Source organism: Panthera tigris, chromosome A1 (assembly GCF_018350195.1).
Source record: "Panthera tigris isolate Pti1 chromosome A1, P.tigris_Pti1_mat1.1, whole genome shotgun sequence".
NCBI lineage: Eukaryota > Metazoa > Chordata > Mammalia > Carnivora > Felidae > Panthera > Panthera tigris.
Window position 1 is genome coordinate 152,359,935 of NC_056660.1, and position 26,313 is coordinate 152,386,247.

The window sequence follows — 26,313 nt, forward strand, 5'->3', positions numbered from 1 at the left end:
AGACATTAGTAAAGGCAGAGGAAGGGGCTGTGTCTGGCAGGATTATGATACAAAAGGGATTGTTCTACATTGGATTATATTCTGTTTATTTTGCAAGTCTTCAGGGATGGTTCAACTGGTTGAGGGCTGCTGGGGAGGTAGGGAGAATCATTTCTGTGGCAGACTTGGAAGAGATGGAGAAGAGTCTCCAGACCTGAGCAGAGCTGATATTTGAGGAGGTAACAAGAAATGAGCATTTCTTACAAGTTTTTCAAGGAGAAGCATTTGGGTGCCACAGATATGTTTTCATGTCTCATGTGCATTTTTCTTAGAAATGTGTTATATAGTCTAATCTGAAAAGGCTAGTGTATCCAGTTCTATACTACCCCTGATAAAAATCAGAAGTCTCTGTTCTGTAAGGTATCAGGTTCTCTGGGGTTTCATGTGGGGTTTTTTTGTCTTTTAATAATGCTCAAAGTAATATCTGTTAAAAAGTGAAGCATTCATTATACATTAATTCTTGAAAACAACTCCAATGAACTCTGTTATTAGTTTGAGTAAAAAAAATAGGAAAAAGCTAATCAAGTATAAAGTATGTTTTTCAGTGTTACTTCAAATGCAATCTACTGCGATCATGTTAAAGGTCCATAAAGGCATAAATTAATGTGGTTTCATATATTACATTATTTAAACTTATATAAAAATATCGATACAACACTATATTTTATATGCCTTTTACATAGTCATTAGGACAAATTTCAGAAAAACACTACAATGAAGTTGTGCTAGCTCCAACTATGTAACCGTAGGAAATATATCCTGTATTTTCCGTATTACCTTTGTGAATCTACTATTGAATTAGCATTTTTGAGGAAAAGATAGAATTCAGAACATAGAAAAATACAGCGAAAATACCACAGGAAAATATCTGTGTCATTGTTTAAAATTCAGCATGTGTAACTCTTTTCTAAGTTATTAATAGGCCTGAGAACAACAACATAAGCAATTTCTCCTAAATAGAAGCAAGTCCTAGAGAATAGACTTCCGTCAGAAGTGGCTGCTGTTAAGGGAGAAGGGAAGCCGAATTCAAACAGTTTTGTGAGAAACTAGAAAAGAGGAAGCAATTCAGCTTCACAATCAGTCACTGATATTTGGTTTACTCTCTTTGGAGTTCACAAGTGGCTGCCAAGCTACGTATAATGCACGCTGTCTAATCCTCGGAGGCCTCTCTTCTAGCTGATGTCTGCGTCAGTGGTGGCCATGAGAGAGGAAGCAACTTCAAGAAAAGATTGTTTACCACTTGAGTTTAACATGGAATTAGAAGGCTAAAGTAAGTGGTTTAGAACACCAGTGGAATGCTGTTTTGTATAAATTTAAAAGACAGTGATTCCCAAGAGTTGCTGAACATCTCGACCTACATGTTAATTAGGGTCTCATTCTAGAAGGGCACCTTCTTACCACTTCCTTGGGGTAATTCTGAAAAGTCAAAGACATATTTTCAGTAAATCCTTCTTAAGTTTATTGTCATTTATAAATTATGTGTGAGATTACACAATCAATCTGACTAACCCCAAAAGTACTCACAATCACATCCTCTGGAAGGTTATCATCTAAGGAGTGCTGGGTATACATATAGCTATATGAAACAAGAGAAAGTTTGAAATTGGCTACATAAATGTGGTGCAGTTGTCACCCATTTTTTGTTGCTGCACACTTACACTTTCCCCCTGACAGATTATAATTTACTTGAGGGTAAGGACTCTAACCACATTTGTTTGTTAGATCTCCTTCTGTGGACAAACTGCAACAAATGGAAAAGAAACCATTGACCAACTGCGTGTGAGTAATTCTTTCCCCAGGATAAGCCCACTTCAGCTTTTAAGTGGAGAATGGCTTGGGGAAGGTGTTGAAGAAAGAAGGTCACAGACTCATACATGTTGGAAACAAGGCTTTTGTTCACATTCTCCCATTCTGCATGCAGGAGGAAGGGAACGGAGCATCCACCAGCAAAAGCAGGGCAAGGACTCCAACCTCACTTTGTGGGGTGGAGCCTCAGATTTCCCCTCCCAGTGTCGTTCCAAAAATTGTTTTGAGATCCACAAGGAAGACAGACCCTTAGATACAAGTAAACCCCCTTACCATAGGCTTTTGAAGAGCAATCCATGTGCACATTTTGAAAACAAAGTATCAGGGAACAAAATCAGCTAGGAGACTTGAAAGGAGTTTTCATTTAGAAAAATAATTAATACAGTTAAGATATTTTGTTAAAGTTTTTTAACTAATGTTTTTACTTTTAAAATGTGTAACACATAATTATTTTGATTATGGAAGCCCTGACTCTCCTCATCAAAGGAAGAATGTCCTCTCTCCCACTCCTGAACAAGATTTAGCCTTGTTTCTTGAGATTTAATTTTTTAGAATTGTGCTTCTTTGATTTGCTTGATTTTTTCCTTTTATTTTCCTAAACAGAAGTGGCATATATTTAATTTCAAGTTTTAATTCAATTAAAACAAATTCTTTTAAAAAACCATTTTCCGGTGGGTTTTTTTCCTTTTTATTTATATAATTCTTAGAGGGGTAATGATATTGTTAATAATATTCTTTTTGAGTTTTTGGTGTGATCCAAAGACTTTAAATATGCGACTTCATTTTATTTTCATAGTAGTGCTATCATGGGCATCATTGTCTTCATTTTATAACTGGTAATCTGAGTCTCACAGAATGTAATTAAACTTGCCCAAGAAACCATAGCTGTGAAGCAAGACTAAGATTTGAACCCATGTGTTTCTGAATCTCTTTTATCCATGAAACTACCCACAAACATGTATAAATGTGTGTGTACATATGTATATCTCATGGACATACTTTGTTATGCATCTCGTTAGTTGAAAATTGATGGAATATTTTGTATTTCTTGGATCCTACATTAGTACATTGCCAAGAAACTGCTGGGTTCCACCTGTGCAATTTTTGAAAAGAAATTAAATGATGCACTCCAGGAAGGGTTCACATTTGCTCATTATTTCTGGATTAATCAGGTTAATGGGAAAGAACAAAAAACAGCTAAGACCGGAGCACCTGTAACCAGTGTTGCCGGAAGTTCTGCCCTTATTACTTTGACCTGTGTGTGTGTGTGTGTGTGTGTGTGCGCATGTGTGTGTGGCAAAAGATCTAATTATTGGGCTTTTAATAATATAATTTAGGTACTCATTAAATGTGCTACCATTTAATAGACTTGTCTGATCACAAACCTTCATTAAAAGTCTCAGAAAAGTTTTTTTTTAATCTTGTATTTTTCCGTAAAATTCATCTCATTGGATAATTCAAGAGAGATGGACTTTGGTCAGTGGTTCACAGTAACAAACGAAGATTAGATGTGTGAGTGATGCTCAGAATTTGTAATATTAATCTGCTGTTTTATAGTATTGATGCAAGTTGTGGAAAACGAATCTGGAAACCTTAGAGATTGGAAAGAAACAAGAATAAAACATGGGGCAAATTTATCTTTAACTTTTGAATATAAGCTAACCTTTACTAAGTATTAAGCCATTGGAAGAACTTCTAAAATTCATGTATGGGAGAAAATCACAGATTTTCTCACAGGTTTTAAAGGAATTACTTTTTCCATTAATATGTTTGCCTCCAAACAGAAAGCTTTTTCTAGATTTTAAACTTTGATATTTTGATTAAGTGGAATTATTTTAAAACAAAGATTTTTCTCATTTATGAAACCAGTTTTACAGAACTCTTCAATGCTTCTTTATTTGTCTTTCTGATTCATTTTAGAGGAGTGGATAGGAAATAACATTATTGAATACTCTGTTGAGAATCACATATTTTAAATCTCCATTTTACAGATGTGGAAACAAACTTACCCATGGTCTCTTGCCTAGTAACTGATGAAGCTGTAAATAAAACTTACATCTTAAAACTTACACTATGTTTTTTTTTTTTACTACACATACACCTATCTATATTTTTCATGATAAACTTTTAAAAACTCCTCTCTGTGATATTTTCCATTTAAAATTTTCAAGAAAGCTATTGTTCTGGATGGGAAAGCTCCACCTGTGCCCAGACAGGCCTTTGGATGCACTCACTACTTACCTGCTTAGACATGATAAATTGCTCTTTCTGTTGGCATTTTACATAGACACAATGAATGCCTTAAAAAAAATCTCTTGTTGAAGTATAGTTAACATACAGTGTTATATTAGATTCAGGTGCACAATGTAACATTTCAAAAATTCTATACATTACTCACTACTCAATCATGATAAGTGTAGCCTTAATCTTTTTTATCTATTTCACCTGTCCTCTACCTACCTCCCCTCTGGCAACCACCGAAGTTGTTCTCCATGTTTAAGAGTCTTTTTTTTTTTTTTTGTCTTTTTTTCCTATGTTCGTTTGTTTTGTTTTCTTTCGGAAACTCCACGTGAATGAAAATATATGGTATTTGTCTTTCTCTGACTTATTTCAGTTAGCATTATACCTTCTAGGTCTATCCATGTTGTTGCAAATGGTAAGATCTCATTCTTTTTTACGCTGAGTAATATTCTGTGTGTATATGTGTGTGTGTATGTACCATCTTCTTGATCCATCCAACTCTGGACACTTGGATTGCTTCCATATCTTGGCTACTGTAAATAATGCTGCAGTAAACATAAGGGTGCATATATCTTTTTGAATTAGTGTTTTTGTTTTCTTTGGGTAAATACCCAGTACTGGAATTACTGGATCGTATTGTGATCAGTATCGTATACTGATCATAGCTCTTATATAAGATGAGCAACAATATTCAAAAGTACATAGATATTCTTAATAAGTACATAATAAATATATATAAATGATTTTAACATGAACCACAGTTTTCAGAATTCTAAAAATCATATCAGTAAATATCCTCAAAGTCATGTCAAATTAAAAATCCTCACTTTAAAAAAGTCTGTGACCATATTATATATTATGTGCTATTAATAACTCACGATCTTTAAGTTAAATGTTTTTGATAGTAATATTTTCATCAAAACGGCAGTTTAGTATGAAAAAATTCTGTGTCTACATTGGAAGTTTAGGATTTGAACATAATCTTAATGGGTCTATACCTAAAACTACTGCCAACCTCAGTTATGTCTGAATTGATTTTATTTGTCCAAAGATATGATTGTGGAGAATTGTGATTCTTTTTAAATATATTTTCAGATAAACCCTAACAGATCTTTAGTGATAGAGATACTGTACTAAAAATTACATGTTCATCTTTGAGAACGAGAGGGAAGGTCTTCTGGAATAACTACATGGTATTTTAGGCCTTGAAGAGGATGACATTATGGAGAGGCAGCAAAATATATTCATTCTTAAACCATTATCTGTTTTTTTCTCTTTTCCTATTATTTCAGTAAATATAAGAGCCAGTGTTAAGGTACATAGAAAATGCTGGTCTTTAGAACCCTACTTAGTACTTGGAATGTTTTTACTTTACTAAATTTTTTTTAATGTTTATTTTTGAGAGAGAGAGAGAGACAGAGAGACAGAGCATGAGCAGGGGAGGGGCAGAGGGAGAGAGAGACACAGAATCCCAAGCAGGCTCCAGTCTCTGCGCTGTCAGCACAGAGCCCAATGCAGGGCTCGAACCCACGAACCATGAGATCATGATCTGGCTGAAGTTGGACACTTAACTGACTGAGCCACCCAGGTGCCCCATAACGTTTTTATTTTAAATGATGATCCTCTTATGAACTGGTCACTCTTTCCATACCTAGTTTCTTGTCATAGCTGCCATATTTAACTGGAAGCAATATTGGTACAATGCTGGCTTGCTCCACCAGCCTGAAATTTATTTGCATAGGTGCAGAATATACCTCTTTCTAACTGCCACTTCTCTATTTTTTACTAATTTGGCATTTCACCTTCTTTCACCCCCTTTTCCTAACTCCCCACCTTAAAGCCAGCATTCTTATCTGGCACTTGGTAACTGTAAAATGTGTCCATATGCACTTTATCCTTTTATTAACAGAATTGTGGCATGAAGAGGTGAGTTGTAGTAACTAGAACTACACATTTTTGAGGGGGTAAAGTTACAGGTTTCTGTTGGTGTTGACTTGCAGGTCAGGGAGTCGTAACGAGCAGAGTGGTTGTGGTGTGATGGTACATGAGTCCCCTTATCCTTGTGTAGCCCTTATCCTTAGCATTACTGATTTCTCATTGCTTTTCTCCTTTTCTCTCTTTTTGTCACTTGTCAACCTTGGAATCACATTTATAAAATAAAAGTACTTTTCATGCACTCTAACCTTATTGGCATTAACCGAGTGGTTTTTGTGTAAATTTTACAGCCCTAAACTAGGATTTCTCAGCCTCAGCATATTGACATTTTAAGGCAAAAGATATGTTGCGGGAGCCTGTTCTGTGCATTGTAAGATGTTTAGCAACATCCCTGGCCGCTCCTCACTAGATGCCAGTAGCATCCACTTCCCCAGCTGTTACATCTAAAAATGTCTTCAGGTGTAATCAAATGTTTCCTGGAGGCCAAAATCATCCGCATTGTATTTGAGAGCCCACTACTCTACATAACTGGTCTAACTCCTTTCATCATTTCTTTCTACATGTTTTAGGAAATTATTCTGTTGTTTTTAAATTAGAGAACAATGATCTTATTTCACTTTAGGATGTTGGTTTCAACACTACTGGGCACTGCATTGCCTCTGATTCTTTTTGTTTCATATCATGGCCTCTTCAAGAGCTGCTAATACATGTTCCCAGTGTTGTTTTGGTGTGAGATGGTGAAAAAATAATGTCAGTGACTTATACCGGGTACCTATGACAGTTGATTGTCTTCTCAGCCTGGCCACTCTTTGGAGAATATCTTGGTGATAACTCTATCTTCCGATGCTACCTGCTAATTTTTTTCAAACCAAGCTACTGATTTCAACTTTTTGGTGGAAAGTAGACCCCACGTTGTCATTGTTTTGTTCCCATAGTGCCAAAGTGCAGAGCAAGTTTTTTGACTGTCCTGGTGTTAGCGCTGGAAGTTTTGGCTTCTGGTAAACCTTCAGTCGTGAGAAATCGAAGATGATGGTTCAAAATCCTACTTGATACTCTTTTTATTTCCCTTGCAATCAGAGCATCTTAGTCCTACCTTAATTTCTGTTCTACAGTGGGATGGGGAATTTAGTGCAGGGACACTGAGGTCCTGGAAATGAGGTGGGCCCGTAGTTAGGTTATGTGTGGTCTCACAGTGTTTTCCAAAAATTGAGTTTGAATGTTTTCCATGGATCCTGGCCCTGTGTTGTTTTATATCTGGTTCCTCTACACATTTATGTTGATTGCCTTGTACTGATGGTCTTTGCTTTGTACCCCTTCATTTAAGGACTGGTTTCCACTTTATTATTTGGTAAAGAAAATCTTTGGTTTTGTGTAGATTTTTCACAAGGCAAACTCATAGATGTATTTGTGGTTCACAAATTCTTTCATCTATCCCATAACATGAAATCAGCTTTCTGATAATTTATAATCTCTTGGCAGTCTTTTTAAATGGTTGCTTGCTCCCAGGCGATTCACTCAAAGACTTCTTAAACTGTGGATACTTTACAGGTGAAACAGATAGCAATCTGTGTGGTGTTGATTAAGGATTATTAAAATTATCTTCTCTATACTTAGTATATCTCCTCTATAATAATATAGGAATGTTCCAACACTAGCTCAACTCCTTCAAATTAATGTTTGTATCCACTGGGGCGCCTGGCTGGCTCAGTCAGTAAAGCATGTGACTCTTATCTTGGGGTTGTAAATTTGAGCCCCACATTGGGTGTAGAGATTACTTAAAACTAAAACTAAAAATAAAATTAAATAAAGTTTGTATCCACAGATCTCCAGTTAAAATGCACATTTGTGAGCAATAATAAACTCGTTAGCGTATAATAATAGTACAGTCACCTAGTTATTACAAAAGCCTATATGAAATAAGATGAGTTTTGAGAAATGACCAAAGGGAGAGTTATGAAGTTTGTTTGTCTGACACAGGTAAGGACTCAGTATTGACAGTTCTAAGCAAGTAGAGCAGTATTGGGACGTGGAGTGCTAGGAAAGGAGTTGTTAACAGAATATAAGTCGAGAAAAAGAAATGAATCTGCCTCATAACTTGTCTTAGCCTATTGGTTTAAGGCGTTAATAAGTACTAGGGTCTTTAGGCTAGTTGTATGCTACGGAAAAGGAGGCAAGGGTAGTGAGTGGTATTGCTCACTTACTACCCTCAGTAATATTGAAGTGGGTTGGCCAAGGGCTCATTAACTCCAACATGGCCAGTACCAATTCCATGATGTCCTCTCCTGATTTTAGTGTAGCAGTAGTCATTCTTAGAAGGCATCAACAATCCTGTTCCACATAATGTCTGTGTTTTCTCCTTACAGTGACAAAGCACACATTCACTGAGCACTTGAGCCAAGCTGTTGTTCTGAAGGCCTGCTCTTGGCACTGTTTTATAGGAACTTTCTCAAAAGAACTCTGACCAGAGTCTTGCTATTAGTATCCAACCTTTTAGTTTCCCTTTGAACGTGGTATGGATTGCATGGACCACCCTCTCCTACTTGGTCTATGGCTTCAGTTCCTCAAACTCCTCCTCTTACCGCCAGCTACCAATTGCTAGAGTTTCTCAGCTCACTACTGGGCTCACTTATTTTCTGTCTCTATAGAAGTATTTAACAGAATGATACTAGAATGAGACCGACCTAGAGAGTTGAACAGAGATGCAGATTCAGAGTCCCTACCCCAAACCTACTGAATCAGAATTGCCCCGGGAAATTTTTCCGCATGCTGAAATTGTAGATATAACACTCCGTACTCTCTCCGTCAGCGATCTCATCATTAGCCATAGCTTTAAGTACCATTTGTTTGCTTCATTACTTGCAAAGTTTAGATCTCCACTGCAAACCACTCTTTGAAGCTCTGGTCTTGTATACTTTGTTGCCCTCATATCTCTCCTTGGATGTCTTATAAGTATCTCAAACTTAACATGTCCAAAAAAATGTTTAATATTCCCTCGAAATGTGTTCCTCCCACATTGTTCTGTATCTCAGTAATTGGGACCATCTTTCCCAGGATTTCTTGAACATTATTTATTCCTTCCTGTGCATTACCCATAGTATCCAGCCTATCAGCAAGGTCTATTGATTCTACCTCCAAATTATGCAATGACTTCATCTATTTTTTTTTCCAAATCCATCTACTACCTATTTTTCAGCCCACCACGTGCCTTATGTGACTACTAAAATTGGCCTCTAACTGGTCTGCCTGCTTCACCTGTAGGTTGCTTGCAACTTGCTGTCTATATTTAGGAGTCCAGTGTCATCTTTTAAAAATTTCATATATGTCCTCTTACGAAACCGTTTAATGGCTTCACACTGCTCTTTGGATTCAGTTCAAACATCTTAGTATGGCTGGTCTAACAGTGCATGGCCAGCTTGGTTAGCCTCACCAGTCTCTCCCCAGCCCTAGCACTCTGCCCCTCACTCGCTATGCTCCAGCACAGTGATTTTGCCTTGGTTTCCTGAGGGTTCCCTATCTTGAAAGCTTCACGGGTACACTAGCCTCTTCCTGAAATGCTCTTTTCCCTGGTCCTTGGCTGCTCACACTGCAGATCCCTTCAATCATGTTAGGGATCAGGTTAAATGTCACCTTTTTAGGGAGGCCTTCCTCACCATTTACTTTGCTCTATTTAAATCTCCCTCATCCTCAGCATGTAGTATTCTCCCAGTTCAGTTTTCCTTTCCTCTATAGTACTTCGTACATTGTGGTCATTTATTCACTCATTGCTGTTTTCCTCAGGAGACCATATGCTATGTAAGAGTGTGAACCATGGCTGCTTTTATTACTACTGTGCACACTCATTCCTCAGAACAGTGCTTGGACAATAACTGATTTCATATTGAAAGTGGAAACCTACATACTAAAATCTAACATGGAATTATAATAATTTAACTCTATCCCGTATTTCATCTGTTATGCTTTTATATAGTTTCATGTAAATATGTAACAGCATTAACTAGCCAGCACTGAACTTGTATAATTCAAGAGTAAGATTCTTGTACCATGATTTTGTTTAAAGTTTATGCATTTATTTTGAGAGAGAGAGAGGGAGTGTGCCTGTGAGGGGGGGAGGGGCAGAGAAAGGAGAAAGAGAATCCCAAGTAGGCTCTCAACTGTCAGTGTGAAGCCCAGTGTGGGGCTCGGGCTCACAAACTTCGAAATCAGGACCTGAGCCAAAACCAAGAGTCAGATACTTAACCAACTGAGCCACTCAGGTGCCCATTCTACCATAATTTTTAAAAATTCAGCATTCCAGATATAGTGATCTTTTTCACTTATGTGGCAAAAGAACAAACACATGGTTGACCTTAGATAAGGTATAAAATGACCATTTGCCCACACACTGTGACTTGAGGGAGGTTATAAAAGCAAAAACAACTAAAAGGTATTCATTAACCCTTGATTGTTTTTCCTAAAATGTCACCATTTTGAACATTGTCTTCTTGGGTTTCTGTTAAAATCATGTACATGAAAGGGTCATTGCACTATCTGAGTTCAGTGTACATGTGATCTGTTGCATCACTTTTATTTTAGTAGAACTGGATAGCAATAAAATCCCCATATAACTCTATGATAGTATAATATTATTATTAACCAGAAATATCTGTGTTGTTTTCTGCCCATCACCACACTGTGAGCTCATAAGAGCCAAAAAGGAATTCATCACTAGGATAGAACATCACAGAATTCACAAAACTGTACTGAAAGAATGAGTAAATAAATCATATATATAATAGTAACTTTTTGTGGCTGGTGCAAGAATTTAAGATAAAGAATTCTATACAACAATTGAAATGATGTTAAAACATGAATGAATACACTTATGGACTTTGGAGAAAGACATCACTCTAATTGGCCTTGTTTCACTGATAATACAAAAGGTGTTTGATAATTGGTTACCAGGTGTCAATCATTTGGTGTTTTTAACCAATGTAGTTCAGAGTTGCTTCGTCAACTCTTACATTTAGTGCCTTTGTTTTCTCCTTTCTTTTATTTTTTAATGGAAGTCTAGTTGACAAACAATGTTACTTTAGTTTCAGGTGTATGTTTTCTCCTTTCTTATCTATCCATTTTCACCTTTTATGCTTGGCTTATTTTTGTTAAGTGGTACAAATATTGAGTAACATTTATTGACGTTGGCACACTTTCACAACCCGCCTGTGGCCTTTCTCCTCATTACCTTATCTGACACTCTTTAAACTGTATTTTTACTATTCTTGCACAACTGATTCTAGTGAAATAGAGAAGCCGTCATTTTTAATCCTCTGCTGTTTTTCTCACAGCAGAAGCTGTGGCTACTTCTGGGGTATCATTAGCAAGTTAAATGCTGAATACCACATTTTGGGTTGTGGCCTCTTATGACTCACTTGTCTTTTGAACAAGGTGTGTCCAATGTTGGAAAGAAATCATAGCAAGGTCTACACCGGAGTGCCAACACGTTTTTCAGAAGGAGTTGCCACACCCAAACCTAAAGCGTTTTTTCAACAGCTAAGATTAAGAGTAATTAACATTTAAAATACCCCCACTTATTTGTCCATTAAGTTTTCATGAAAACATTTTAGCCATGTGTGTCAGTGCTCATTTTAACTTCTTTATCTTTCAAAGGTTTGTCTTTATTAGAACAGTCTTTCCTCAGCAGAGATCTTTGTTTTAGATTGACTGCTTTTCTATAAAGAGTAATCCTGCTCTGTGGAGGCTGATGGTCTAGATGAGCTGATGTCAATGTTGTGACCTCTTTACTGTCCTCCCTTGTTCATCATACAGAGAAGGCTCATTTAGGTAGTGAGGAAAAAGAGTTCACTGCTATGACCTTGTACAGATTATTGTTTTCAAGGCTGAAATCTCCTTTTAGGTATGTATTCTTAAAGAAAGTACTTTTTTGTTGATAGTCTATTTCAGTAGGAGAGGGAAATTCCTTGGCAGACCTATCTTGTAAGACTGTATAATATAAAAACAATTAAAATTTATTTTTTTGTCATCTCTTCACCTTTTTTGTTCATGTAAAAGCAACCATATTTTTTTTACCATTGTATGGTTTTCTGTGAATCTTTTTTGTGCACAATTTGGTATCTTTAGTTTAGTTTGTGTTTTTGGGAGAGAGAGACAGAGTGCACGAGTGGACGAGGAGCAGAGACAGGGAGAGAGGGAATCCCAAGCAGGCTCCACATGCCCTGACAGTACAGAGCCTGACGTGGAGCTCTATCCCACGAACTGTGACATAATGACCCAAGAGTCAGATGCTTAAATGATTGAGCCACCCAGGCACCCCACAATTCGGTATTTAAAATTCTTCCATGTATTTGAGGAAACTACATCTATTGTATATAAAGTTAAGCAGAGTTGTTATAGTACTTATTAGTGTTTCTCTATGAAGATGATTGTCATAAGTCAAAAAGTTAAGTCCTGTCAGTAGTGTGTACCCACACATTTGATAGGAAGGCTATGGGGAAAGAGAAGGATGATGGAGAGCGTTGTCTTTTCCTGCACATATGCAGATTTATTCCCTCATTTGAGAGACTTTCGTAAATACTCTAAACAGCTGCAAAATCCTCCATCATTCCGGCTGCTTACTTCAAAATCCAGTGTAGTTGTTGATCAGTCTTGTGGTTCTCAGAATTGGCACATTATTTAAGGTATTAACAGTTTTTAACCCCCAGGGAAAAAAAGGATTCCTCCATGTTTTTTGCTCTTGATTCTTTACTTTCATTAATATAGCCTAAGGTTGCTTTAGCTATTTTAGCTGTTGGAAATAAATCATGAAGATAACTTTAGGTATCATACAGTACAGCTCATCCTGCATCTTGCCTGTTCTCCCTGAGTTAGGTTTCTGAAATGTATGCAGACTCCTTTGTGCAGTATGGCTTATGCATTGTACTAGCTGTGGTCTTCTGCTCTGCATGAATGTACTGTTGCCTGTCTGTTCCTTCCTCTCTTGATGGACTCCTGGGTGATTTCCATCCTTTTGCTCTTTCATACAATGCTTCTGTGACCCTTACAGCGTAGTGGTTAACAGACTCCAGAACTGGACTGCTTGGGTGTGTGTTACCACCCTTACTAGTGATGTGACTTTGGCAGGTTGTAAACTGCTGTGCCTCAGTTTACTGGTCTGTTAAATGCAGTATATTTCCTATGGGGTAAGCATCTTATGAGCATAACAGAGTAAAAACACAGGAAGGACTTAGAACAGTGCCTGACCCACAGGAGCCATGGTAACAAGTGTTAGCTATTACATTTATTAATACGGTACCCTTGCATGCCTCCTGAAGTGTTTACGTGTGACACTTTCTCTTGGGTAAATACCTAGAAGGGTAATTTATGGGCTATAGCTTAGGAATATCTTTCATTTTACCAAAAAATTGTTAAATTGTTCTCTAAAGATATTGTACCAACTTATACCTGTGGTGCATCAGTTCCTTTTTGTCCTCCACTTCAAGTTTATCGTGAGACTTTTAATTTTTTTCAGTCTGATAGGTGACAGAGTAGCTCTCTGTTATTTTAATTTGCATTCTCTGATAAAGAGTCAAGTTGAAAATCTTTTCTAATTGGCCTTTCTGGGAATTTCCATTAATACTCTTTGCTTAAAACAAAATGTACAATACTAGATACAAGCATATGAAATTAAAATACAGGAAGAAGGGGCAGAAATGGTTTGGAAGACTAGGACCTGGCTGTATCTGTAATATTTTATTTCTTTAAACAACAACAATTTAAAGAAAATATTTATTATATCTGGGTGATGAGTAGCTGGTTATGTATTATTTGTCATTTTCATGATGTTTTCAATATTTAATAATTAAAAAAATCAATTTAGGTTTCATTACCAAGCCAGGAATCATGTTTGGGATTCAGCAATTAAAGAGTGATAGCACTGTTTTAAATATTATTGATTAAGACAATTAGTATGTATATGTTAGTATAAGAAAAACAATTACTTATAGGACATTTTAATCATAAAAGTATAAATAGTAAAATTCAGGGGTGCCTGGGTGGCTCAGTAGGTTAAGCATCTGACTTCGGCTCAGGTCATGATCTCACGGTCTGTGAGTTCGAGCCCCATGTCAGGCTCTGTGCTGACAGCTCAGAGGCTGGAGCCTGTTTCAGATTCTGTGTCTCCCTCTCTCTCTGCCCCCCCCCGCACCCATTCATGCTCTGTCTCTCTCTGTCTCAAAAATAAATGTTAAACAGTAAAATTCAAATAATACTAGCATTCCATTTATTTAAAAAATATGGAAAATACATTTGGAGAGAAAATTCTCTAGTTTTTTTTTTTTTTCTCCTGACAATAGAAAAGGATTATGGTGTGATAAAATAATAAAATATCCTGTGGAACATTGTATTTTAAAAGTTTTACCGACTATGTTACCAAAATTAATTATGTCAGTAAATTTCACTTGGATATTTTATAAAACTACCATTTTTCTTAATCTTAGAATGATATCTTTTTAGACACCATTAAAATAGGTTAAATGTGATGCTCTTGTCAATATAAGGAGGCAAATGACATAAACCCACCTGCTATCATTTGTGTGTGTGTGTGTGTCTAATATTTAATTTGTGCAAGCAGTGATTTTTTTGTAATAATTACTACATTTAATTAATATGAAAAGTTTGATTTTAACATAGGCAAATGACACAGATGATTACATCATCTAGACAGTTTTCTTATCTATGGTGAAAAGTTGTAAGTTCAGAGCAACAAATGCAACTTAAATATTACCTATTAGGATTTAAAGGTTAAAGGGTGAATTTTCCTGGACAGTTGTTGACTAGAACTCTAAATGAATCTATGTAATGTAATCTTGTGGATTTAAAAGATCATTATAGATTTGTTCAGTTTCTTTGAAGTTCCCACTATTCTCAGTACTATAATGCTACATGTTAACATGAAATTATCTTTCCTTCATCTTTCTTAACATGTTTCCCATAATAAATTTTTATTATTCTGAGAAGATTTTAGATTTGATTATACTAGTACTGCGATTCAAATTTTCCAACACAGGTTATAATAACTTATGAAACTGTTTCTATGATATCAGGATAGATTGATATATAATAAAACTATTAGTCTCTTAATTTTCTAGAACCCAAAGTAAAAAAGTCTAGTAACATTCCAGTCTTGTAATTTGAAAATCATGGCAGTCTGAGAATTAGGTAAATAGTGAATACAGTAGTCAGATATTTAAAAACAGCTGTATTGAAGCATATTTGAAAAACAACCTATACACATTTAAAATGTACAATTTGATAAATTTTGACACACACACATATATATACTTATAAAGTAATCAGTACAATTAAGATAATGAACATAACCATCACCCCCCAAAATTTCCTCTGACCTTTTGGTAATCCTTCACCCCACTCCCCCATTTCCAGTCAACAACTAATCTGTTTGCTGTCACAAAAGAGGAGTTTGTATTTTCTAGACTTTTACATATTTTTTTTTTTTGCATATTGACACTGTTCATCAATACTGCATGGGTAAATTCCAAACCAGGATATAAAACTATTAGATAGTAAATCTAAATTATTCTTATATACTCATTCATATCTTAAGAAATGTCCAGAACGGGCCCCTGGGTGCTCAGTTGATTAAGCATTCAACTCGCTTTCAACTCAGGTTTCTCACACTCTCATGAGTTCGAGCCCCATGTCAAGGTCTGCACTGGCAGGATGGAGCCCACTTGGGATTCTTTCTCTTTCCCTTTCTCTCTGCCCCTCCCCTGCTCTCATGCTGTCTCTATCTGTTCCAAAATAAATAAACACACACACTCTCTTAAAAAATTGAGAAACAAAAAAGACATGTGCAAAGCACAGCTTTATTTGTAACTATAATCTTCAATCAGAACTTACCCAGTTGATTTTGGCTTTTGACCAAGATGGAGTAAGAGGACAGATAGGTTGCAAGAAGATGTGTGTATTAGTTATCTATTGCTGCATAACAAATTATACCAAAACTTAGCAGTTTAAATGACAGACATTTAATTCTGAAGGTCAAGAATCCTGGAGTGACTTTGTTCGGTGATTATGGCCCAGGCTATTTAATGATGTTGCAGTCACACTATTGGTGAGGGCTGCAGTTATCTGAATGCTTGACTTCACTAGAAATTCTGTTCCCGAGATGGCCAAATTTCTCACTGGCCTACTCCTGCTGTCAGAAGGCATCAGATCCTCATGCTTTGGCCTTTTTATATGATTGTTCAACATAGTGTTGGGCTTCCTATAGAGAGAATGTCACAAGAGAGAATGAGCATGACCCAAATGAAAGCGGAATTATCTTGGAAGTCATATACCGTCTCTTCTCTCATGTTCTACTGGTCACTTAGAACAACCCCTGTTCACTGTGGAAGGGGAGTACACACCTAATTCATGGTAGGAGCTAGATGTCATTGAGGCCATCTTGAAGGCTAGCTACCACAATATGTTTAGGCTATTTAAAATCAAATTGTTCAGGGTGCCTGGGTGGCTTGGTCGGTTGAGCGTCTGACTTCGGCTCAGGTCATGATCTCACAGTCCGTGAGTTCGAGCCCCGCGTCGGGCTCTGTGCTGATAGCTCAGAGCCTGGAGCCTGTTTCAGATTCTGTGTCTCCCTCCCTCTCTGCTCCTCCCCTCTGTTAATGTTCTGTCTCTGTCTCAAAAATAAATAAACGTTAAAAAAAAAAAATTAAAAAAAAAAATCAAATTGTTCAACAAGCTCTAAGACTCACGTAATCCGCCCATAAATCTACATTAGCCATATATATTTGCCTATAATTTATAGGCTGATTATGTAAAAGTCTTATAATTTATTGAATAATAATTTAAAAAAAATTTTTTAATGTTTATTTTTGACAGAGAGAGAGAGAGACAAAACATGAGTGGGGGAGGGGCAGAGAGAGAGGGAGACAGAATCCAAAGCAGGCTCCAGGCTCTGAGTTGTCAGCACAGAGCCCAACATAGGTCTCGAACTCGTGAGATCCTGACCTGAGCTGAAGTTGGATGCTTAACTGACTGAGCCATCCAGGTGCCCCCCACAGAAATGTTTTAATGTTTATTTTTGAGAGAAAGAGTGTGAGTGAGGGAGGGTCAGAGAGAGAAGGAGACGGAGAATCCCAAACAGGCTTCAGACTGTCAGCACAGAGCCCAACATGGGGCTTAAACCCATGAACAATGAGATCAGAACCTGAGCTGAAGTCAGATGCTCAACTGCCTGATTTCAGGCACCGCCACCCAGGCACCACATTGAATAATAATTTTAAAAGCATATTCACTTGCCACTTTACTACCAGCAGTTGAAAGTAACAATACTGCATTTTCTTTAAATATTTTCTATAATGGAGCGCCTGGCTGGCTCAGTGGTAAAGCATGAGACTCTTGATCATCACATCATGGATGCAAGCCCCATGTTGAGTGTAGACATTGCTTAAAAAATAAAGTCTTTTAAAAATAAATAAATAAGTATCCTCTCTATTTCAAGAACTTTTTGTTAAATCGGGTACATTTCATCCTCTGTGCTTTTTTTTAAGTATATATTTAAGTATTTATGAGAGTTTCAGGACAAAAGAGAACCATCTGTATCAGTTATACCTTCAGCGTGTGAAAGAATCTGAATCCATTATATGTAGTTTTATTCTCAAGAATTAATAATAAACATTAAATTAAGAAAGATTAACTAATTCAATATTTATTTTTCACAAGTTCTGCCATATGTAGCAAAAAGTCATTCATATGAAGATTGTTAGTGTATTGTTCACACTTCTCAGTGCATTTCCAATATTTTAGGTATAGATACATTTTTAAAATTCTTTGCCAGTGCTGCCTTGAAAACTGGTATGGGAAGACATAAAGAGGAAAATTTGAGTTTAAAAATAAATCCCACTTAGAAATTCAGCATACTTTTAAAAGATCATCTAAAGCTAAATTATAGCTTTTTCTTAAACTCTAATAAAGACTCAAAGTATTAATAGATGTTCTCCTATGTTAACAGTAATAGAGTATGTGACTCAAAATAAGCCCCCCAATGCAAACAATGAAAACTAAATTGAGCACAGCATCAAAAATCTGGCAGTAAAATCATCTTGCCCCACCCTGTAGCACATGCTGTTCCCAAGGAAGAAGCAGTAAGTTCTGAAGCTTAAGTTTTGGCAAAGGTTCTCATCATTCTCAGACCTCCTTCAGACTCCCAGATCTGTATTCAATATCATTGTTCTTTTCATACCCCTGCCTGCCCCATCTGCTCTTGCTGATCACTTTCTTAAGCTTTAGGAGTACCTGCACAATTTCATGTAATTTTAACTGTACCCCAAAACACAGCAGCATATAAAGTGAATAGATGAAATAGCTTGCCTTTGCTTGGTGAGTCAAAGACTCACTCACTCAATTCCTCAGTGGGAGGCACTATATGGTGGCTGGCTGGCAAAACTGAGTAGACTAGTAACCTTTGACTGTTCTTTCCCAATGTAATTATTTTACTCATATTTCATGACTTTGTTAAGAATGCATCAGTCACTGATGCTATGAGACACATTGGCTTCTCAGACTCCACTGGGCTTCCTGAGTGTAACTGGCATAGCACCCAGGCATGGTCATAGCACATAGCAGGGCACAGGGCATCGGGTATCTATTCCCAAGAATGAAAATGCAAACCTAATTTATTATTTACCCTGAATTTCTTCAAGATAAATTTTAATTAAATTAGGAATGTCAGTATTAAAAAGCAAGGTCTTGTTTCCTAAGTCTGGTCCTTCAATCTGAATGCTTTCATTAGATTAATTTTAATCATTTATCACATTAATCAAGATTCATTGAGTTTGTAATAAAGGCCAGGCAACCATGTTTGCAGTGGTGAACAGAAAAGGGCAAGGTTTCTACTCTGGGCATAAGTACCTTAGCATTTGAGACTGACATAAAGGAGTAAAGAAATAGTTCAGGTAGTGCTAAGTGTTATGGAGAAAATCATTTGGAGGAACATGGAGTCAAGTGAAGGCATCTCTGTGGAGATGACCTGTGAACTGAGAGGAAATGCAAAAATTGTGGCAGGAACATTCTAGGGAGAGAAAATAACAAGTGCAAAAAAGACCCAGAGACAAGAACAAGCTTGACATGCTTGAACAACAAACAGAAAGGACGGTGTAGCCATCACTTAGTGCATAGGATAGGAAGTCTTAGAAAATGGGGTCAAGTGGTAGACAGGGCCTTCATATATATAGCACATCTTTAAATTTTTAAATTTATTTTCTTTTTTTCCCCTCAATTTAAGAAAATACATAGACCATCTGACTCTTTGTAACAGAGTAAATTTCAAATTAAAGGACTTAATTGAACTTTGCCTTAATTGAACACTGCATCTATCTATTAATTCTGTGCTAATAGTTGAATTGTAAGTTATTTTGTCTATAGATTTGTGCCCTTCATTAGAATGAGATATGCTCAGGGCGCCTGGGTGGCTCACTTGGTTAAGCATCCAACTCTTGAGTTTTGGCTCAGGTCATGATCTCACAGTTCATGAGATCAAGCCCTGCAATGGGCTTTGCACTGACAGCATGGAACCTGCTTGGGATCTTGATCTCCATCTCTGTCTGCCCCTTATCCACTCACGTGCACTCTCTCCCTCTCTCTCTCTCTCAAAATAAATAAACATTAAAAAAAAAAAAGAATTAGATGTGCTCTGATATGTCTAGGCTCAGAACTGCCAATAAGGGTGCAGATAAGTCCTTGAACCCCAGCTTCTTATATGGTTGACTATCAGATGATCAGGTTAAATGGATTTTACGTAGTTGAAAATGTAAATACTTTTTAAAAATATCACAAATTAGTTAAAATGCAGCAGATCTGGCATTTCTTTCTTGAGATATTTCAAAGTCTGAGGAAGGAAAGTTATCTTTTTATGTTTCTTGGACTTATAGTGGACTTATAAATTTCACCTGAAGTGATTTATTTAAAAAAAAATCTGATGTTACAGTGAATTATTTGCTACTCCATGTTTAACCATTGGGGTTAATTCTTCAGAATTGAGACAATTGACAGCCATTCAGTGTGTTTGGCCCCTGACTGCTAATGGTTTCAATATATACATATTAGAAGTGAAACTAACATAATAAAATACATATCCCATGTGAGTGAAAAAGTAAGCACTATGATTTCTCCAGAAAAAAGAAACTGAAAAATAACCTTCTCATGAACTTACTGCACCAGCACAGAACAGTGTTAAATGCATGAGGAGAGAGGACTGCTGGGGCTCAATGAAATACCACTTATGGTACAGTCTTGTTGGCAAGCTGCCCAACACAGTGTGGGGACTATGAATTCTCAGGAAACACAGACCTAAAGTTTGGACAGATTATGAAATTTGAGTCCTGGCTTTATGGAGCGATTTCTTTTATATGAATTTCCAAAATAGCTGTCTTATTAAACTTCTTTCTGTTTTGTTGTTTGTACATGTTTTTTTTTAAGTTTATTTATTTAGAGTGCAGTGCAGAGCCCCAAGCAGGGCTTGAACAAATGAACCATGAGATCATGACTTGAACCAAGATCAAGAGATGGAGACTTAACTGACTGAGCCACCCAGGTGTCCCTGTACATGTGTTTGAAAGAGGAAAACGTCTTAACTTAGAGAAATAGTATTGAATACAGAATGCCACGGAGCCAGCAGAAAGTTTAGCACATCTAATATATATTTTGTATAAATATAAGCACTTATAAGATCAATTAAAATTTATTTTTATAAATTAATTTAGTTCAGACATGAAAATTATCCTATGGAAGGAAAGACAACATATAAACGTGATTCATTATGAGTATTGATAGAGAAGTCAGTAGATCTGGATTTTATATCCTTAGTTGTTACTCTTGTTATTTGTTAGTTTTGTGCCTATTTTATCAGCTATAAAATTTGAATAATATAGTGCTAAGTGTTTAGAATAGTCACATGTGGATGTAAATATATGTGTGCATAATTCACACATATTTTAGAATTAAATTCATTATATGAGTAGTCCATGAAATTCTGTAAGCTTAGTACAGTGCCTAGCAAAACATCAGCACTCAATAAATTGTTAACTCATTAATAGCCAGGCTTTCCCTTTTTTGTACCCCCAAAAAGTAGTTGCAGTTTTGCATTCTACTATCTTAATATTATATCAGGATTAAAGCAACTTTTTACCTATGTGCAATTAGCAATCAGAAAAAAAAAAGAAGTGAGGGGAGGAGAGAAATACATTGATATTCCTTTTTTTTAGGAGATCCCAGATGATGAGAACTTATTTACCTTTACATTCATTGGCTTTATTCATCAACAGGTATTCCTTTTTTGAGGGCTGTCATTTTGCCTCTGAGGCTTTCTCTGGCTTGTGTTTGCTAAGTGAGAGGATGAGAAACTTTTTTCTATTGTGCCTTTCCTTTAGACAATGTACAGGTGGGGTGGTGTGCTCGTGCAGCTTAACACCGTAGGAGAGGGAAGCACAGCTCAGGGACTTGGCTGTGACTACCCAAGCCCCTAACAGTAGTGATGGTTGAGGTCAGAGGGTGGCATGCCCTGTCTACCCGACCCCTGCTGATATAAATCTGACTTTCCTGGGTTTGCTTGCTTTTGCCTTTATCCATTTCCATCCATGTCCCCTAAGAAATGCTCTTGTGTAAGTAGGTACAGCTTTACTTTTGCAAGTGCTTCCACTTTCATTGTCCCTAGGTACATTTATATGTATTAATCCCTGGAAACACTTCAGAGTGTTAGTGTGAATTTCAAGTTGACTTCCTTCTGTCATGTCTGACTATTTGAGGCTAAAGATCCTTTGCAGACAAAGAGAAAATAATGGATAACATGTTCTGTCTAGAACCAGAACAGGAGAGTCTCTCATGGCTTTAATCATTGGGCTTGGGCCAAGACGTGGAGGATCTCAGCAATTCACCTTTGTTGGGGCCTCAGTGGTCTTTTCATTGCCTTATGTGGTTAACATATTTTAACTTACCTCCTCCATTTCAAGTTGGTCATAGAAATTTGTTTTTAAAGCCTGATAAACAGACAAGTTCCACAGTTGAATTTCCTTAGTCAGTGTTGAGTCATTACTGTATCCTCACTTTTGCAGCAGATGTCATCACTGGGATTTGGGATTTGCTGAAACACTTTCGCTCTGAATAAAAAGTTTCACAACTTCATGTAGGTTAGCATTTTCATTGTGTCTGATTTTTAGCATGCTTGAATAAATTTAAAAGCGGTAACTCATTGAAAGTAACTGAAGCAAAGGAACGGGATGGTATCACAGATTCTTGGAAATCAGTTATGGTTAAAGATTACAGTGGACTCTGCTGCTGCCTGTCTTTTTTATGTAAACATAAAGTTCAAAGGTCACACATGACAGAGAGAAAAGAGCATTTAGCTTCTGCAAAACTTTTTTTAACTCTTTCTTTAAATAGTTTCCTGATCATACCCTGTTTGCAAAGTAAATGGAACAGTGAACTTCCTGGATGCTGGGTTTTAGCATAAATATATCAGATAGCAAACTTACTGGCAGATGAATCACAATGTTTTTCACTTGCAGTTGAAGATACACTGCCGTGTCCCAGGATAGTCCCCAGACCTTTGGGATGGTGTTTCTGGTGTTGAGTCTTCTTAGGGAACAGATCACTCTCCATACCTATCTGTTCTCTAGTCTGTCTGGCCCTCAATAGGTAAATGTCCCCTATCTGGCCAACAGCAACAAAGCTGAGAAAACTTGGCTGAATCTGGAAACCTGTTGTTAGTCTGCCTCTTCCCCAATACCAGGAGGCTGCCTGCATTCTTGCTTGTTTCCCAGGGTCTGACTTCAGACCCTGTTCTGTGCTGGCTGTGACCTCAGCAGCTTTCTAATATAAGGAATTTGGACTTGCCTCTCCCTGCCTCATTTAATCCTCTTTCTTTGCACCCCACTACTACTCTTTATACACCAGATACTTGTGTGGCTTTTCTCCTTTCTTTGAGTGGACTTTGAGGTTTCTCCAGGCCTGGTGTGCCAACCTCCTGCACCTTCCAGACATCCACTGTCCTCTCCTTCCACTCCCCGTGCCATTTCCCTAATCTAATCCACCTCATTGGGCAGTCTGGTATCAGAGTGAGCGTCCTGCATCTTAGCCTGCTAGAGTTTTGGCCAGCCACCATTCCCCTTCATCTGAGGGACCTTACCAGCTTGTCTGTCACCCGGGGTGATGCCATCAGCTCTTTGGAAGAGAGGGTTCTGAATATGGCCTTGTGCTCATCCATGCCTCTTTTCCCTTTGATTGACTATTCCTTGCACTTTTTCTCACCACAAATTTCATGTCTCATAGACAATATAAGAAAAACACACGTACTTCTTTTATTTACTATTTGAGTAAAGCTATGTCACCTAGCCCCTGTTTTAGATGTCACTCCACTAATCTTGTTTAATCTTTCAACGTGGTATAGACACTTAATGATAAATAGAATGGAGTAAACTTTACAAGCAGAAAGTAATACTTTTAAAATGTCCTCTCTTAAATAGGGACTTCTCCATTTAGATGAGGATTTAATAATTCTCTGAAAGATATTGCTTGGATGCCCAGACTTCTGCATACAGACTATGCAGTTATTTCTTTTTCTTTTCTTTCCTTTTCTTTTTTCTTTTTTTTTTTTTTTTTGATCTAAAGCTATGCTTCTCAGACTTTAATGTGAATATGGGTTTGTATACAACACAAATAGAGATGTACCTTGAACTTCCTGGGCAAAATAACTTTTGAAAATCCCTTTTATTTGGCCCTTCACAGAAGTGGTTTTTGTTTGTTTTTTTTTTTAACTTAAGTCATTTGCCAAGATTTAAAAATCAGGAAATTTCAACCAAAAAAACCAGACTTTTGGTTTCAAAAAATTGTTAAATGTAGCAACACTACTGATTACATTTCTTTGCAGCAGCTGTGAGCTGGTTGGAAGGAACAGGTGCCTCTTGACATGGGTGTGTGCTCGTTGGTTTGACACAATTCTTGTCCTGCAGGCTTCACTCACTTACGTTAACTGTTGGGCCTTATAGGCATTTGAATTTGTGATATGTCTTAAAAGGAAAAGAATGGTTGGTATCAAAGAGATAAAGGCATAGATTTTCACCCAGCAGCACTTTTTGAAGAATTAAAACATAGAAAAAGTTACAAAGAATAAGGTAACAGTCTTGTATTACCATCTCCCAGAATAAGTCACTGTTAAGTTTGGGGAAATTTCCTTTCAGGGATTCTCCCCACCTCTCATCCAGCACCAGAGTTTCTCCCCCCGCCCCCATAGAATTTTAATAGAATGTGCAGGAGTTAATTTCTCCCTCAGCAAGCTTCCCTCGTTCTTTAACATCCTGCTGTCTTTTTCCTCAGGAGATGTAATAATTTCAGGTTTGCAAAGTCCATTCACTTTGTGACTAGGGCACTAGACTTTCTCCAAATCAGGAACTTGACTGGTTCCTACTCAAGGATTCTTCCCAGCCACTAGGCCCAAGTAGAAAACATCGTTGTCAATTGATTTCATAGTGGTTTAAATAGGACGAAGGGGCAGTTGTTGAGTACTTTTAACAAGTTAATTTGTGAGTATTCATAAATGTGGAACATTTTAAGGCAGTTGGGTTTGTCTTAGTCCTGACCTCACCTGTTTAGGAAGGTGTATTTTTCAGATTCTGGCCAGCTTCAGGCCAATGGAAGTAAGAAGTGAAGACAGTCAACTATTCATCTAGACCAAAGTTGAGAAATCCAGATGCCTTTTTTGTGTAGTGTGATATCTCTAGGCCCACCTCCATTGCCTCCAAACCTTTGCACCCAAGAGCTGTCCTCCTGGGAATGAGTGTGAACCCATTTGACTTGCTCAGACTACTTACATAATTATCAGCTTCTGATTTGTAATTGCTGTGTATTTTAGCAGTTCTAGCAGTTCGAGCATATTCAGGCATTTAGGATGCAAATACTGTTTTTAAATTAGGATTTAGACTCTTTTGCTCTCTCCTAAGAAATAATTTAATCCATAGTATGGCTGTGATGTACAAAAGTTGATGTCATTATCTTTTCTCTGCATTATTCCAGCAGTATTGTAGATTAGATAGAATTCTGTGGTTTATTCAGAAAGCCTCACCATCTCATAGCATGTTTCTATGGGAAAGCACACTCTGCGATACACATATTAGAAAAGGATGCAGGGAATCTGTCTTTCTTACTCAGCCACAACCCCTGAGCATGGTTTACGTGACAGCCATTTGTGCCAATAGATGTCTGCAGACTAGTGTTCTTATTGCTCACACTTTGCAACTCAGGCTAGAGCCCTTTCTCCTCCGCTTTTCCCAGCTCCATGTGGTATGTTGGGCACATTTCGGCGCCTGCGACACAGCTCTCTCCTTATTTCTCTTTTTTTAATGTTTCTCTTCTGTTTATTCCCACACATGCAGTAATGGCAAACATATTTCTTACTTTAAAAGGGATGTATTCACTTATAGCCATAGGCCACTTCTATGTGTCTTTCTGTAGCAAATGCTTATTGTTCTTATCTTAAAGATGAATTTGAACTTGCCTGTATTATACTCTTTTGTTTGTCTGTAATCAGGTAAATCACTGTTGTTGTTACTCCCAAATACAAATTTCTGTAATTCAGTTCAAATAGCAAATTCCCCTAAGAGAAGTCACAAGATTAAACAGGGTCTGTACATGGCCCCGTTTCAGAGTTGCATGAAATAGCAGGTAGCTGGGGTTTTGCTTTGAGAACCAGCAGAACCCAGTGAAGCCAGACTGGAGAATGGAGGGGGTGGATTTAGAGGGAGAAGTAGGGACCGGGTAATGTCATGTCTACTCGCTTATGATAAACTACTTTTGTTTTATTCTAAATGTGACAAGAAGTCATGACAAAGTTTTGGCTGCTGGGTGGAGGATGGACTGTGGTAAATAGTAGATGGTGGAGGACAATGAAAAAAAGACAACAGTGAAGATGTCTTTGCAGTAGTCCAGGTGAGAGATAGTGATGGCGTGGGCCTGAGAACTAGGGCCTCAGGAGTGGGGAGAATAAGTTTCAGGTTTGCACTGTACTTTGAAGGTAAAGCCAACAGGATTTGCTGCTGGATTAGATGTGGCCTGTGAGAGAAAAAGAGGAGTCCAGGAAGACCCCTGGTTTGAGTCCCTCAGTCTTTATTGATTCCTTTCCTTCAACACACCAGTTTTCCATGTCATTTCTTCCTTTCAGAAATCAACTTCGAGCAGATACTCCATTACTCACTTGCTTGTCCTCTCTTCTCTCACCACCCACCTCTGGAAACTTACAGATTATACCTGTTC

General features: G+C 37.3%; 1 protein-coding gene across 1 annotated transcript in view; it reads left to right on the forward strand.

Moving 5' to 3' along the window:
* Positions 1-26,313, forward strand: part of ADGRV1 (adhesion G protein-coupled receptor V1) — a 556,489-nt gene that overhangs the window by 259,143 nt on the left and 271,033 nt on the right. The window lies entirely within an intron of this gene.